This window comes from Phoca vitulina, unplaced genomic scaffold (genome assembly GCF_004348235.1).
Source record: "Phoca vitulina isolate PV1807 unplaced genomic scaffold, GSC_HSeal_1.0 scaffold63, whole genome shotgun sequence".
Classification (NCBI taxonomy): Eukaryota; Metazoa; Chordata; class Mammalia; order Carnivora; family Phocidae; genus Phoca; species Phoca vitulina.
This window is the reverse complement of record NW_022589766.1, coordinates 3,032,081-3,044,160: the sequence shown is the minus strand read 5'-3', so window position 1 is coordinate 3,044,160 and position 12,080 is coordinate 3,032,081. Positions and strand designations below refer to the sequence as shown.

The window sequence follows — 12,080 nt, the reverse complement described above, 5'->3', positions numbered from 1 at the left end:
TGTGAAAAAAAATGCTGTGGGTATTTTTTTTAAAGATTTTATTTATTTATGAGAGAGAGAGAGTGCGTGCACAAGCAGGGGGAGGGTGGCAGGGAGAGGCAGAGGGAGAAGCAAACTCCTTGCTGAGCAGGGAGCCCGATGTGGGACTCAATCCCAGGACCTGAGCCAGAAGTAGCTGCTTAACTGACCGAGCCACCCAGGCACCCCGTGGGTATTTTTATAAGGATTGTATTAAATCTGTGGATTGCTTTGGATAGTATGGACATTTTAACAATATTTGTTCTCCCAATCCATGAACATGGAGTATCTTTCCATTTGTTTGTGTCATCTTCTATTTCTTCCATCAGTATTTTACAGTTTTCAGAGTACAGGTCTTTCACCTCTTTGGTTAGGTTTATTCCTAGGTACTTTTTCTTTTTGGTGCAATTGTAAATGGGATTGTTTTTTTAATTTCTCTTTCTGCTACTTCATTATTAATGTGTAGAAATGCAACAGATTTCTGTATATTGATTTTGTATACTGCAAATTCATTTATCACTTCTAGTAGTTTTTTGTTGGAGTCTTTAAGGTTTTCTATATATAGTATCATGGCATCTACAAATAGTGAAAGTTTTACTACTTCTTTACCACTTTGGTTGCCTTTTACTTCTTTTTCTTGTCTGATTGCTGTGGATAGGACTTCCAGTACTATGTGAATAAAAGTGGTGAGAGTGGACATTGTTATCTTGTTCCTGATCTTAGGGGGAAAGTTTTCAGTTTTCAGCATTGAGTATGATGTTAGGTATGGGTTGATATGATGCATCACATTGATTGATCTGCAAATATTGAACTACCCTTGCATCTCAGGAATAAATCCCACTTGATTGCAGTGAATAATTTTTTTAATGTACTGTTAAATTTGGTTTGCTAATATTTTCTTAAGGATTTTTGCACTTAATGTTCATCAGAGAAATTGGCCTGTAGTTATTTTTTCATAGTGTCTTTGTCTGGCTTTGGTATCAGGGTAATGCTGGCCTCATAAAATGAATTTGGAAATTTTTCTTCCTCTTCTATTCTTTAGAATAGTTTGAGAAGAATAAGTATAACGCTTCTTTAAATGTTTGGTCGAATTTATCTGTGACACCATCTGGTCCTGGAGTTTTATTTGTTGGGAGTTTTTTGATTACTCATTCAATTTCATTGCTGGTAATCAGTTTGTTCAAATTTTCTATTTCTTCTTGATTCACTTTTGGGAGGTTATATGTTTCTAGGAATTTATCCATTTCTTCTAGGTTGTCCAGTTTGTTGCCATATATTTTTCCATAATGTTCTCATATAATCCTTTGTATTTCTGTGGTGTTGGTTGTTATTTCTCCTCTTTCATTTCTGATTTTGTTTGAGTCCTCCCTCTCCTTCTCCTTCTCCCTCTCTCTCTTTTATGAGTCTGGCTAAAGTTTTATCAATTTTGTTGATCTTTTCAAAGAAACAGCTCCTGGTTTCATTGATCTGTTCTATTATTTTTTTAGTTTCTGTTTCATTTATTTCTGCTCAAACCTTTTTTATTTCCTTCCTTCTACTGGTTTTGGGTTTTATTTTATTTATTTTATTTATTTTACACCTTTAGGTGTAAAGTTAGGTTGATTATTTGAGATTTTTCCTGCTTTTCGAGGTAGGCCTGTATTGCTATGAACTTCCCTCTTAGAACAGCTTTTGCTGCATCTCAAAGATTTTGGACCATTGTGTTTTCATTTTCATTTGTTTCCCTGTACTTTCTTATTTCCTTTTTGGTTTTGGTTTTGTCTTGTTTATTTGAGGGAGAGCATGAGCTGGGGGAGGGGCAGAGGGAGAGGGAGAAGCAGATTCAGGTCCTGGGATCATGACCTGAGCTGAAGGCAGATGCTTTACTAACTGAGCCACCCAGGCGCCCCTCTTATTTCCTTCTTGATTTCTTGGTTGACCCATTCATTGTTTAGTAGCATGCTATTGAACCTCCATATATATTTGTGTCTTTCCAGATTTTTTTCTTGTGGTTGATTTCTAGTTTCATAGCATTGTGGTCAGAAAAGATGCATGGTATGACTTCAGTTTTGTTTTTTTTTTTAATTTGTTGAGACTTGTCTTGTAGCCTAACATGTGATCTGTTCTGGTGAATGTTCCATGTGCACTTATAAAGAATGTGTATTCTGCCTTTTTAGGATGGACTATTCTGAATGTATCTGTTAGAGCCATTATGTCATTCAAAGCCATTGCTTCCTTGTTGATTTTGTGTTTGGATGCTCTATCCACTGATGTAAGTAGAGTGTTAAAGTCCCCCAATATTACTTTATTACTATCAATTACTTCCTTTATGTTTGTTATTAGCTGTTTTATGTATTTGGGTGCTCTCATGTTGGGTACTTAAATATTTACAGTTGTTATATCTTCTCATTGGATTGTTCCCTGTAAGATTATGTGGTGTCCTTCTTTGTCTCTTGCTACAGTCTGTTTTAAAGTCTATTTTGTTTGATATAAGTTTTGTTTTCTTTTCACTTCCATTTGCAAGATAAATGTTTTTCCATCCCTTCACTTTCAGTATGCGTGGTCTTTAGGTCTGAAGTGAGTCTTTTGAAGGCAACACATAGATGGGTCTTGCTTTTTTTTTTTTTTTTTTTTTTTTTAAAGATTTTATTTATTTATTTATTTGAGAGAGAGAATGAGAGAGAGAGCATGAGAGGGGTGAGGGTCAGAGGGAGAAGCAGACTCCCCGCTGAGCAGGGAGCCCGATGCGGGACTCGATCCCGGGACTCCAGGATCATGACCCGAGCCGAAGGCAGTCGCCCAACCAACTGAGCCACCCAGGCGCCCTGGGTCTTGCTTTTTTATCCATTCTGTCATCCTTTGTCTTTTGATTGGAGCATTTAGTCCATTTACATTCAAAGTAACTATTTGTAGGTACTTACTTATTGCCATTTTGTTACTTTATTATGGTTGTTTTGTATAATTCTCTGTTTCTTTCTTCTCTTGCACTCTTCTCTCATAGTCTGCTGGCTTTCTATACTTGGATTCCTTTCTCTTTATTTTTTGCATTTCTGTTACCAGTTTTTTATTTTTCCTTACCATAAGGTTTGTATATAACATCCTATGCATATAATGGTCTATTTTAAGTTAATGGTCACTTAAGTTTGAACCCATTCTAAAAGCACTAAATTTTTACCCCTTCTCCCCATGTTTTAGGTATATGGTATCATACTTCACATCCTTTTATTTTGTGAATCCCTTGACTGATTTTTATTTTTATAGAGTCACTTAATTTTACTGCTTTTGTGCTTCCTACTTTTCTTACTCCTGCTTATGGTCTTTCCTTTCCACTCAGAGTCCCTTTTAACATTTCTTTTAAGGCTGGTTCAGTTGTCATGAATTCCTTTAACTTAGGTTTTTCTGGGAAATTCTTTATCTCTCATTCTATTCCGAATGATAGCCTTGCTGGATAGAGTATTCTTGGTTGCCAGTGTTTTCTTTCAGCACTTTGAATATATCATGCCACTCTCTTCTGGCCTGCAAAGTTTCTGCTGAAGAATCAGCTGAAAACCTTATGGGATTTCCCTTGTATGTAACTGTTTTCTTTTCTCTTACTCCTTTTAAAATGCTCTCTTTATCACTACTTTTTACCATTACTGTGTGTCTTGGTGTGGACTTTCTTGGGTTGATTTTGTTGGAGTCTCTCTGTGCCTCTTGGATCTAGATTTCTGTTTCCCAGATTTGGGAAATTTTCAGCTATTATTTCTTCAAATAAATATTCTGCCCCCTTTTCTTTCTTTTCTCCTTCTGGGATCCCCTTTTTTTTTTTTTTTTTAACATATAATGTATTATTTGTTTCAGAGGTATAGGTCTGTGATTCATCAGTCTTACACAATTCACAGTGCTCACCATAGCACATACCCTCCCGTGTCCATCACCCAGCCACCCCATCCCTCCCACCCCCCATCACTCTAGCAACCCTCAGTTTGTTTCCTGAGATTAAGAATTCCTCATACCAGTGAGATCATATGATACTTGTCAAAAATATGAAACGCTTCATGAATTTGCATGTCATCCTTGCGCAGGGCCATGCTAATCTTCTCTGTATCGTTCCAATTTCATTATATGTGCTGCCAAAGCAAGCACTCTATTCTCATTTTTATTACTCTTTTTCCTTTCTCCCATTCAGCTAGATTGCTTTCCATTACTCTGCCCTCCAGGTCACTAATCCATTCATCTGCTTCCTCTAGTCTATTCTTTATTCCCTCTAGTATATTTTTAACTTCAGTTATTGAATTCTTCATCTCTCACTGGTTCTTTCTGTGTAAATTCTCTGTCAGGCATATTACCTATCTCTTTCATTTAGCTGTCTTGCTATGACTTTGTCCTGCTCTTTCATTTGGGACATATTCCTCTGTCTCCTTGTTTTATCTAACTCTCTGTGTCTGTTTCTATATGTTAAGAAAGTTAACTCTCGAAAGTAGTGGCATTATGAAGAAGAGGTGCTCTGCAGTGCAATTTCCCCTGTTCACCAGAACCTACTGGTGTAGCTGAGCTGCATTTGCCTTCAGTCCAGGTGTCTACAGTGGCTCTCTCTGCCCACTGTAGGCAGGGTTTGGTCCCTGTTGTTAGTGGGCCAGTCTGGGGCCACCTTGTGCTTAAGTTGGGTCAGACCAGTCATTGACTAGAGCTGCAATAGCACTGAATTGTAGAGTGCTCTCCCTGTGTTGTCCCCTGAGAAGCTTTCGTTGGTGGGCAGGGCTGCAGTCAGGGTAGATGTCTACCCCTAGCTCACTCTTGGGGCCAAAGTGGAACTGGTATATGTGGTTTTCTTTCCCTCTCCCTAGGGCAGGAGTCACTCTGGGGTGGTGCCGACCCCTCTTGGGGTTGCTTGCACACTGCCATGTTTGTGCCACTGCTTTGGATGGATTTCCGTCAAGGCCAGGTTGGAGGGGTGGGTCCACAGGAGAACACGGGGGCAGGGCATCTGGTGTTAGCAGGCTAGATGGAGAATGTTTGCAATGCACTGATTCCCACAAGTGTTCATGTGTCTAGGCTGGGGGTCAGGAGAGAGAAATAGCCCTACCAGCTCCTTTGCTCTTGGAGAAGTCTCCCAAAGATCCTTGTCCCTCTAACATACGGTCTGACGTTAGTATAAATAAATCTTCCCATATATCCCAAGCGTTTTTCAAACTGCTTCTTGTGTGCTGTTTCTCAGTAGGGCTGTTTGTTACTATTCTCTTTAAGGGTGGGGACTCAGTTTCCTGTCACCCGCTGGCTTTCCAACAGCTGTGCCCACTGATTTTTAAAGTTCTAGGTGTTAAGGCCCACTGATTGTAAGAACTCTCAAAGTTAATCCCCTCTGGTTTTTAAAGCCAGATGTTATGGGGATTTGTCTTCCCAGTGAGAGTCCCCTGTGCCTGGGGTTCCTGGGGTGGAGTTTGCTTCTCTCCCGTCTCTGTGCCCACAGCATCCCTACCTCGCAAGGACAGTCCTACAGGTCACTTTGGCTCCCAACTGAGTTTCTGCCCTTCCTACCCTTTTCAGTGTGGCCTCTTCTGTACACTTAGCTATGCAGAGTCCTGCCAGTCTTCCTGACATTTTCTGAGTTATTTACACTGATGTCAGTGTTATCTAGCTGTTTCTGTGGGATGAGGTGAGCCTAGGATCCTCCTACTCTGCCGTCTTCCCCAGCATCTAGCTGAATTTTAAAATCCAATCTAAATTCTTCTTGTAATTGACAGATTTAAGTAATTTACATTTATTGGAACAATGGAATACTTCTATTTATGTCCATCTTATTATATATTTTCTATTTACCATGCTTTTTTTTTTTTTTTTAAGATTTTATTTATTTATTGAGAGAGAGAGAGAATGAGAGGGGGAGGGTCAGAGGGAGAGGCAGACTCCCCGCTGAGCAGGGAGCCCGATGCGGGACTCGATCCCAGGACCCTGAGATCATGACCCGAGCCGAAGGCAGTCACTTAACCGACTGAGCCACCCAGGCGCCCTACCATGCTTTTTTTTTTCCTTGTTCACCTATATGTTACTGCTGTTGCTTTGATCAAATTTACTTCTTTTTTTTCCCTTTAAGTTATGTTTTCTATGTCTGTCTATTCTTTGAGTAGTTACCTTTCTATTTCTAACATATGCGTTTGCCTCCACAAAGTCTAAATTTGATGTTTATCTTCCTTCTTCTGATCAGTGCAGGTGGGATGCTTTATCTCTAATGATTCTCCTCCTGCCTCTCATGTGTTTAAAAAAAATAGTTTTAGGTAAATTTAAAATCCACCTTGAATTTATACCCACCATCATTATTGTTATTTTATATCATCAATGATTATTTTAATTTTTCACATATTTACTAGTATTTTTGCTCACCCTTCCTTCCCTCTTTTTCCTTCCTTCCTTCCTTTTTTCTTTCTTTCTTCCTTCCTTCCTTTCTTCTTTTTCTTTCTCCACCACTCCTTACATCTCATTATTCCTTTTTTTTTTTAAGATTTTATTTATTTATTTGAGAGAGAGAGAGCAAGAGAGAGCACAAGCGGGGAGGAGAGGGAGAAGCAGGCTCCTGATGTGGGGCTCAACCCTGAGATCATGACCTGAGCCGAAGGCAGACGTTTAACTGACTGAGCCCCCCAGGCGCCCCCTCATAATTCCTCCTTATTCAATTTCCTTCTTCCCAAAATACACCTCTTAGTAGTTCCTTTAGTCAGCCTGTTAGTGGTAAATGCTCTCAAACTTTGTCTGAAAATGTTTGTATTTCTCCCTCATCCATGAATCGTATATAATTAGAATTCTGGTTTGACAGTTAGTTTTGCTCAGTACCCTCTATTGTTATGTTAAGGTGTGTGCAGCTAGTGTGATTGCTGTTCCTGTGTAGTTATTTTGCTTTTTCTTTCTGGCCATCTTAATCATTTTTTTTCTCCTTGGTGTTTTGCAGTTTAGGTATGGATTCATTTTTATTTTTTCCCTAATCAGGAATCATTGTTCCTTTTGAATATGTGGAAGTGTATCTTTCATCAATTGTAGAAAATTCTCAACCATTATAATCTCAATATTACTTCTTCCCATTATTTCTCTTCTCCCCTCCTGGACTCCCATTAGATGTATGTTGGACTTTGTCATTCTGTCCTCTGTGTCCCTTAACCTCCATTTTATGTTTTCCATCTTTCTGTCTTTCCAGGCTGCATTCTTAACTTCTTCATACCTGTCTTCAGATTTATGAATCCTTTCCTCACATGTATTTGATTTGCTATTTAATTTATTCGTTTATTATTTCCATGATAATATTTGCCATTTTTATTAGTTTCTTTTTACATCTGCCCATTCTTTTTTTTTTTTTAAGATTTATTTGTCAGAGAGCATGTGCATGAGCAGGGCGAGCAGCAGGCAGAGGGAGAAGCAGGCTCCCTGCTCAGTCCGACATGGGACTCAATCCCAAGACCCTGGGATCATGACCTGAGCCAAAGGCAGACACTTAACTGACTGAGCCACCCAGGCGTCCCTGCCCATTCTTTTTTATAGACTCTATTTATGGTTTCGAACCCTTCATGTACATCTTGAGTTATTTTAAATATAGATACTTTACTCTTTTTTTAGATTTTATCCTATTACCTTATGTTCTTGGGGTTCTCCCTTTTTTTTTTTTTTTAAGATTTTATTTATTCACTTGACAGAGAGAGACACAGTGAGAGAGGGTACACAAGCAGGGGGAGTGGGAGAGGGAGAAGCAGGTTCCCCGCTAAGCAGGGAGCCCGATATGGGGCTCAATCCCAGGACCCTGGGATCATGACCTGAGCTGAAGGCAGACACTTAACCGACTGAGCCACCCAGGCACCCCTCTTCTTTTTTTTTTTTTCCAAGATTTTATTTTAAGTAATCTCTACACCCAACATGGGGCTCGAACTCACAACCCCAAGATCAAGAGTTGCACACTTTACCAACTGAGCCAGCCAGGTGCCCCTCTTAGGGTTCTTTCTAGTCATCATTTTTTATTTTTGGTGGATCATTCCTTATTTTTTGTAATTTTTTACTTTGAGCTCATCTTTAGTGAGATGGTTTTCCCATGGAAATCCTGTGGAACCAAGGTTGTGAGAGAGACCCTCTGGATAGTTGTACATTTTCTTTGGCCAAGCACCCTAAGGGTATCACCAGCCAGGTACAATTTTTCTGTTAATCCATCAGTTTTGGAATTCTTTTACTCCAAATTTATGTGAGATGCAAACCCAGCAATTCTTCACTTCTTTACCCAGAAGACTTAAAAGCTCTCCTGTCCTCTCACTTTTCTAGCAGAAGGATTGTTTTCCCAGTTAGCCCTGTAGTCTCCTTCCAGAGCCTCCTCTCACTGGCCAGACCTGGGCAGAAGCCAACTGCAGTAAGAGCTTATACAAGCAGCCTGTGGGGTTGGCTTTCCTGCAGTACAGAGCAGAGGAAAGGTGAGAAACAGGTCTGGGGACCAACCCAATAGTCTACCATTTGACAAATATTTCCTGGTCAAAACACTGTGTTAAATTTGATATTATAGAACTGTGGGAGATACAGTCCCTGACCTCCAATGGGAGAGACAGACATACTAACTATATAGAGATGAACTACACCACTGGTTACAGTATGTAAAATGTTAAATACAGATGCAAACTAGCCTGGAAGCACAAAAAAGAGGCAGTTTGGGGGTAAGTGGGACAGGGATGGGAAAGGTTCCCCAGAGTAGGATCACGTGAGCTGTATGGGTTAGTAAGATGGCTGTGTGTGGATAAGAGGGTCGTGGGCAGTGAATACAGCGTGTACAGCACATTATGAGGACTGAGCCCGGGCCAGGGTGGCTAATAGGCAGGCCATGTGGTCAAGGTGAGGCTGTAAATGTAGGCCATGGGTGGATTATGGAGACTCTGGAGCCCTGCGCTACTGAGCTAAGACTCGATTCTGCAAAGAGCAGAAGCGACTAAAACATTCTGTTAGGGAAGGAACATAAAGAATGTTCCAGCTGGCTTGAGCTGTTCAATAGAAAAATAATGTAAAGTCACAAATGCAGCCCATATGTAGTTTAAAATTTTCCAAAAGCCACATTTTAAAAAGTAAAACATGAAATTAATTTGAATAATCTTTTATTCTATATTTATATTATATATATCTATATTATTCTATATCTATATTTAAAATAACTCAAGATGTACATCTCACATAAATTTGGAGTAAAAGAATTCCAAAACTGATGGATTAGCTCAGTATTATCCAAAATATTGCCATTTTAATATGCAGTCAACACAAGAATTATTAATGCATCATTTTATGTTCTGGGTTTTTTTGTACTAGGTCTTTGACATCTGGTGTGTGTTTTACACTTAGAGCACTTCTCTGTTTGGACTGGCCACGGTTCAGATGCTCAGGAGCATTTGTGTTGCTAACAGCTAACATGTTGGACAGTGTGGGGGAGAGGACAGCAAGGAGTCCAAAGGAGGGGGTCGGTTAAGGATGCCAGCTTCAGGAAGAAACAGGATCCCCTCGTCCCCTGACATAGGAAGGAAGTACAGGGGTGAGTGAGCAGGGAGATGAAGGGCAGAAGTAAAAGGGCTGCCATGCCTTTATTTCTTTTCCCTGACATCAGAGGTAATAACACCTGAAAGTGAGGGTTGGGGTCAAGTTGGAAACTTGAAGAGAATAAAAGTTTAAGAACCATTGTAATGAAATGCAAAGGGGTATGTTAGAAGTGGAGTATAAGGATGGTCCCTACATTCATCCTGATAAAACTAATGTCATGTATGTTCTTGCTAGAAATGATAAAATAGGGGTGCCTGGGTGGCATAGTCAGTTGAGCTTCTGATCTTGGTTTCAGCTCAAGTCATGATCTCAGGATTGTGAGATCAAGCCCCACATCAGGCTCTGCGCTCAGCACAGAGTCTGCTTGGGTTTCTCTCTCATTCTCCCTCTGCCCCTCCCCTCCCTCTAAAATAAATTAGTTAATTTTAAAAAATGATAAAATATCTGAGACTTTTCCTATTATTCCAAGGTACAGAGCAGATAGGCTGATGCTTGTGGGTTTTACTGTAAATCGTTTCCCAAAGTGTGATACACATATCCCCGTGGTACACAACATGATGGCACACAAAATAGTACCTGGGAGGACTTGTTGGTTGATTGGTTGGTTGGTTTTTTAAGCAGGCTCCACGCTCAGGGTGGAGCCCAATGCAGGGCTTGAACTCATGACCCTGAGATCAAGACCTGAGCTGAGATCAAGAATCAGATGCTTAAATGACTGACCCACTCAGGTGCCGCATAGGAGGACTTGTTTTATTCTAATGGTTATGTATTTATCTTACTGAGTATTAGAAGAAACATAATCAATACATAAAACCCATGATTCCCTACATATTTAAGTCCAACATGAGTAAATTTACAGAGAAGCATTATGGAAAGCAGAGGTGGAATGTGGATGTGGCAGAAGGTGAATGGCTGAAATCTATAAACATGAGTGTAAGAGGTGCAGTCACCTCAGAAACTTAGAACCGCTTCCAATGGCTTCCATCCCAGTCAGCTGGTAACTCTGACCCGTGATCCTGGGTCGCATCACCATCAACATTTCCCCTCCAGCCCCCCTGCTACACACAACCTAGTCAGACAGGCGTCAGTATTAGCTTTACGGGGTCAGAACACCTGGTCTTCCCCCCGGCAGAACAGAACAATCCGATCCCCAGAAAAGCTGGGTAATTTTGAACATGACAGTGGCCCCATGATGTCTTCTTGAAAGCACCAAACACAACCTGCCTTATTCTATTTCTGTTTTCCTGTGAGAATTTTTTTAAAGCTGTTGGCAACATATACAGAAAATAGACCAGTTGTCTTCCTTAGAACTGTTAGCCCAAGTCTATACAAAACATATAAAACCTCAAAGGCAAGCAGAAAAGAGAAACCGCCCTGAAAAGTCCAGTCTGATCCTTGCATTTTCTGCCTCTGTGGCTTTATGTGTTTGTTCCCAGTGCCACACAAGCACGTCCCCGAGCGGGGCCTCTGCATCAGTCCCCACCTGCCCCACAGTGAAGGCCGGGACAGGGTTACGCCCTCCACCTGCTGCCCTTCGTGGTTACCTCAGCCTCGAGGGTCATCCATGCCGCACTCAGCTTTCTGTCTCCTTCATGTTGTAGCTTGCTGGGTACCTACCTGCTTTTTCTTTGGGTCTGAGGAAGGGCTACCTGAGGTAGTCCCCTGTCACTGTGCATAAAGCAAGCCCTCAGCTACGTACCAAGCAATTCTGGAATGATGTCCCTTCACAGACTGACATTCAGTTCAGCTCCCACGTGCCTGTAAATTGATCCAAAGTGAATGCAGTACCGCTCACCCTGATACGAGGCTGCTAGGGACTCCCCTCAAGGTCTTATGGCCGCGGTGTCCCAGAACCAGTTCTTTGTTCTAGTGGGTTAAGGCAGTGGTCTTGTTGGGAACTGCTGGATCCTGGGGATTTCAGGCTTCCTAACTGTAACACTTTACCTTGAGAAATCTAGAGAAATGTTCCTCAAACATTTTTTAACAGTCAGAAATATATTCTACATATCTAACTAAAAGTGTTCATAGAACAATACTTACCAATACTGTGCTCAACATAGTTTGTATTTGTTTGTTTGTTTGTTTTAATGCTAAGCCTGACCCACAGTTTTAAAGATTTATTTATTTGAGAGAGAGAGAGAGAAGGGAGAGGGGGAGAGGGAAAGAGAGACTCTCAAGCAGACTCCTCACTGAGGGTGGAGCCCAACTCAGGGCCCAGTCTCATGACCCTGAGATCATGACCTAAGCTGAAATCCAGAGTTGGAAGCTCAACCAGCTGAGCCACCCGGGGCCCCCTAACCCACATTTCTTTTTAAGATTTTATTTGTTTATTAGAGAGAGAGAGCACAAGCCAGGAGTTGGGGCAGAGGGAGAGGAAGAAGCTCCCTCCCCACTGAGCAGGGGGCCTGATGCTGGGCTCGATCCCAGGACCCCGGGAATCATGACCTGAGCCGAAGGCAGACGCTTAACCAACTGAGCCACCAGGAGCCCCCCCCCCTTTTTTTTAAGATTTTATTTGAGAGAGAGAGAGCCTAACCCACATTTTTTAAAAACAAAATTGATAG

At 41.1% G+C, this 12,080-nt stretch overlaps 1 protein-coding gene and 1 non-coding gene across 8 annotated transcripts in view; one reads left to right on the top strand and one right to left on the bottom strand.

The window, feature by feature from the left end:
* ITSN2 (intersectin 2) overlaps positions 1-12,080 on the top strand; it is a 136,575-nt gene that overhangs the window by 107,062 nt on the left and 17,433 nt on the right. The gene's annotated exons all lie outside the window — the stretch shown is intronic.
* On the bottom strand, positions 4,017-4,122 carry LOC116624066. Its single transcript, XR_004297820.1, has one exon. It is a non-coding gene; the product is annotated as a U6 spliceosomal RNA (small nuclear RNA).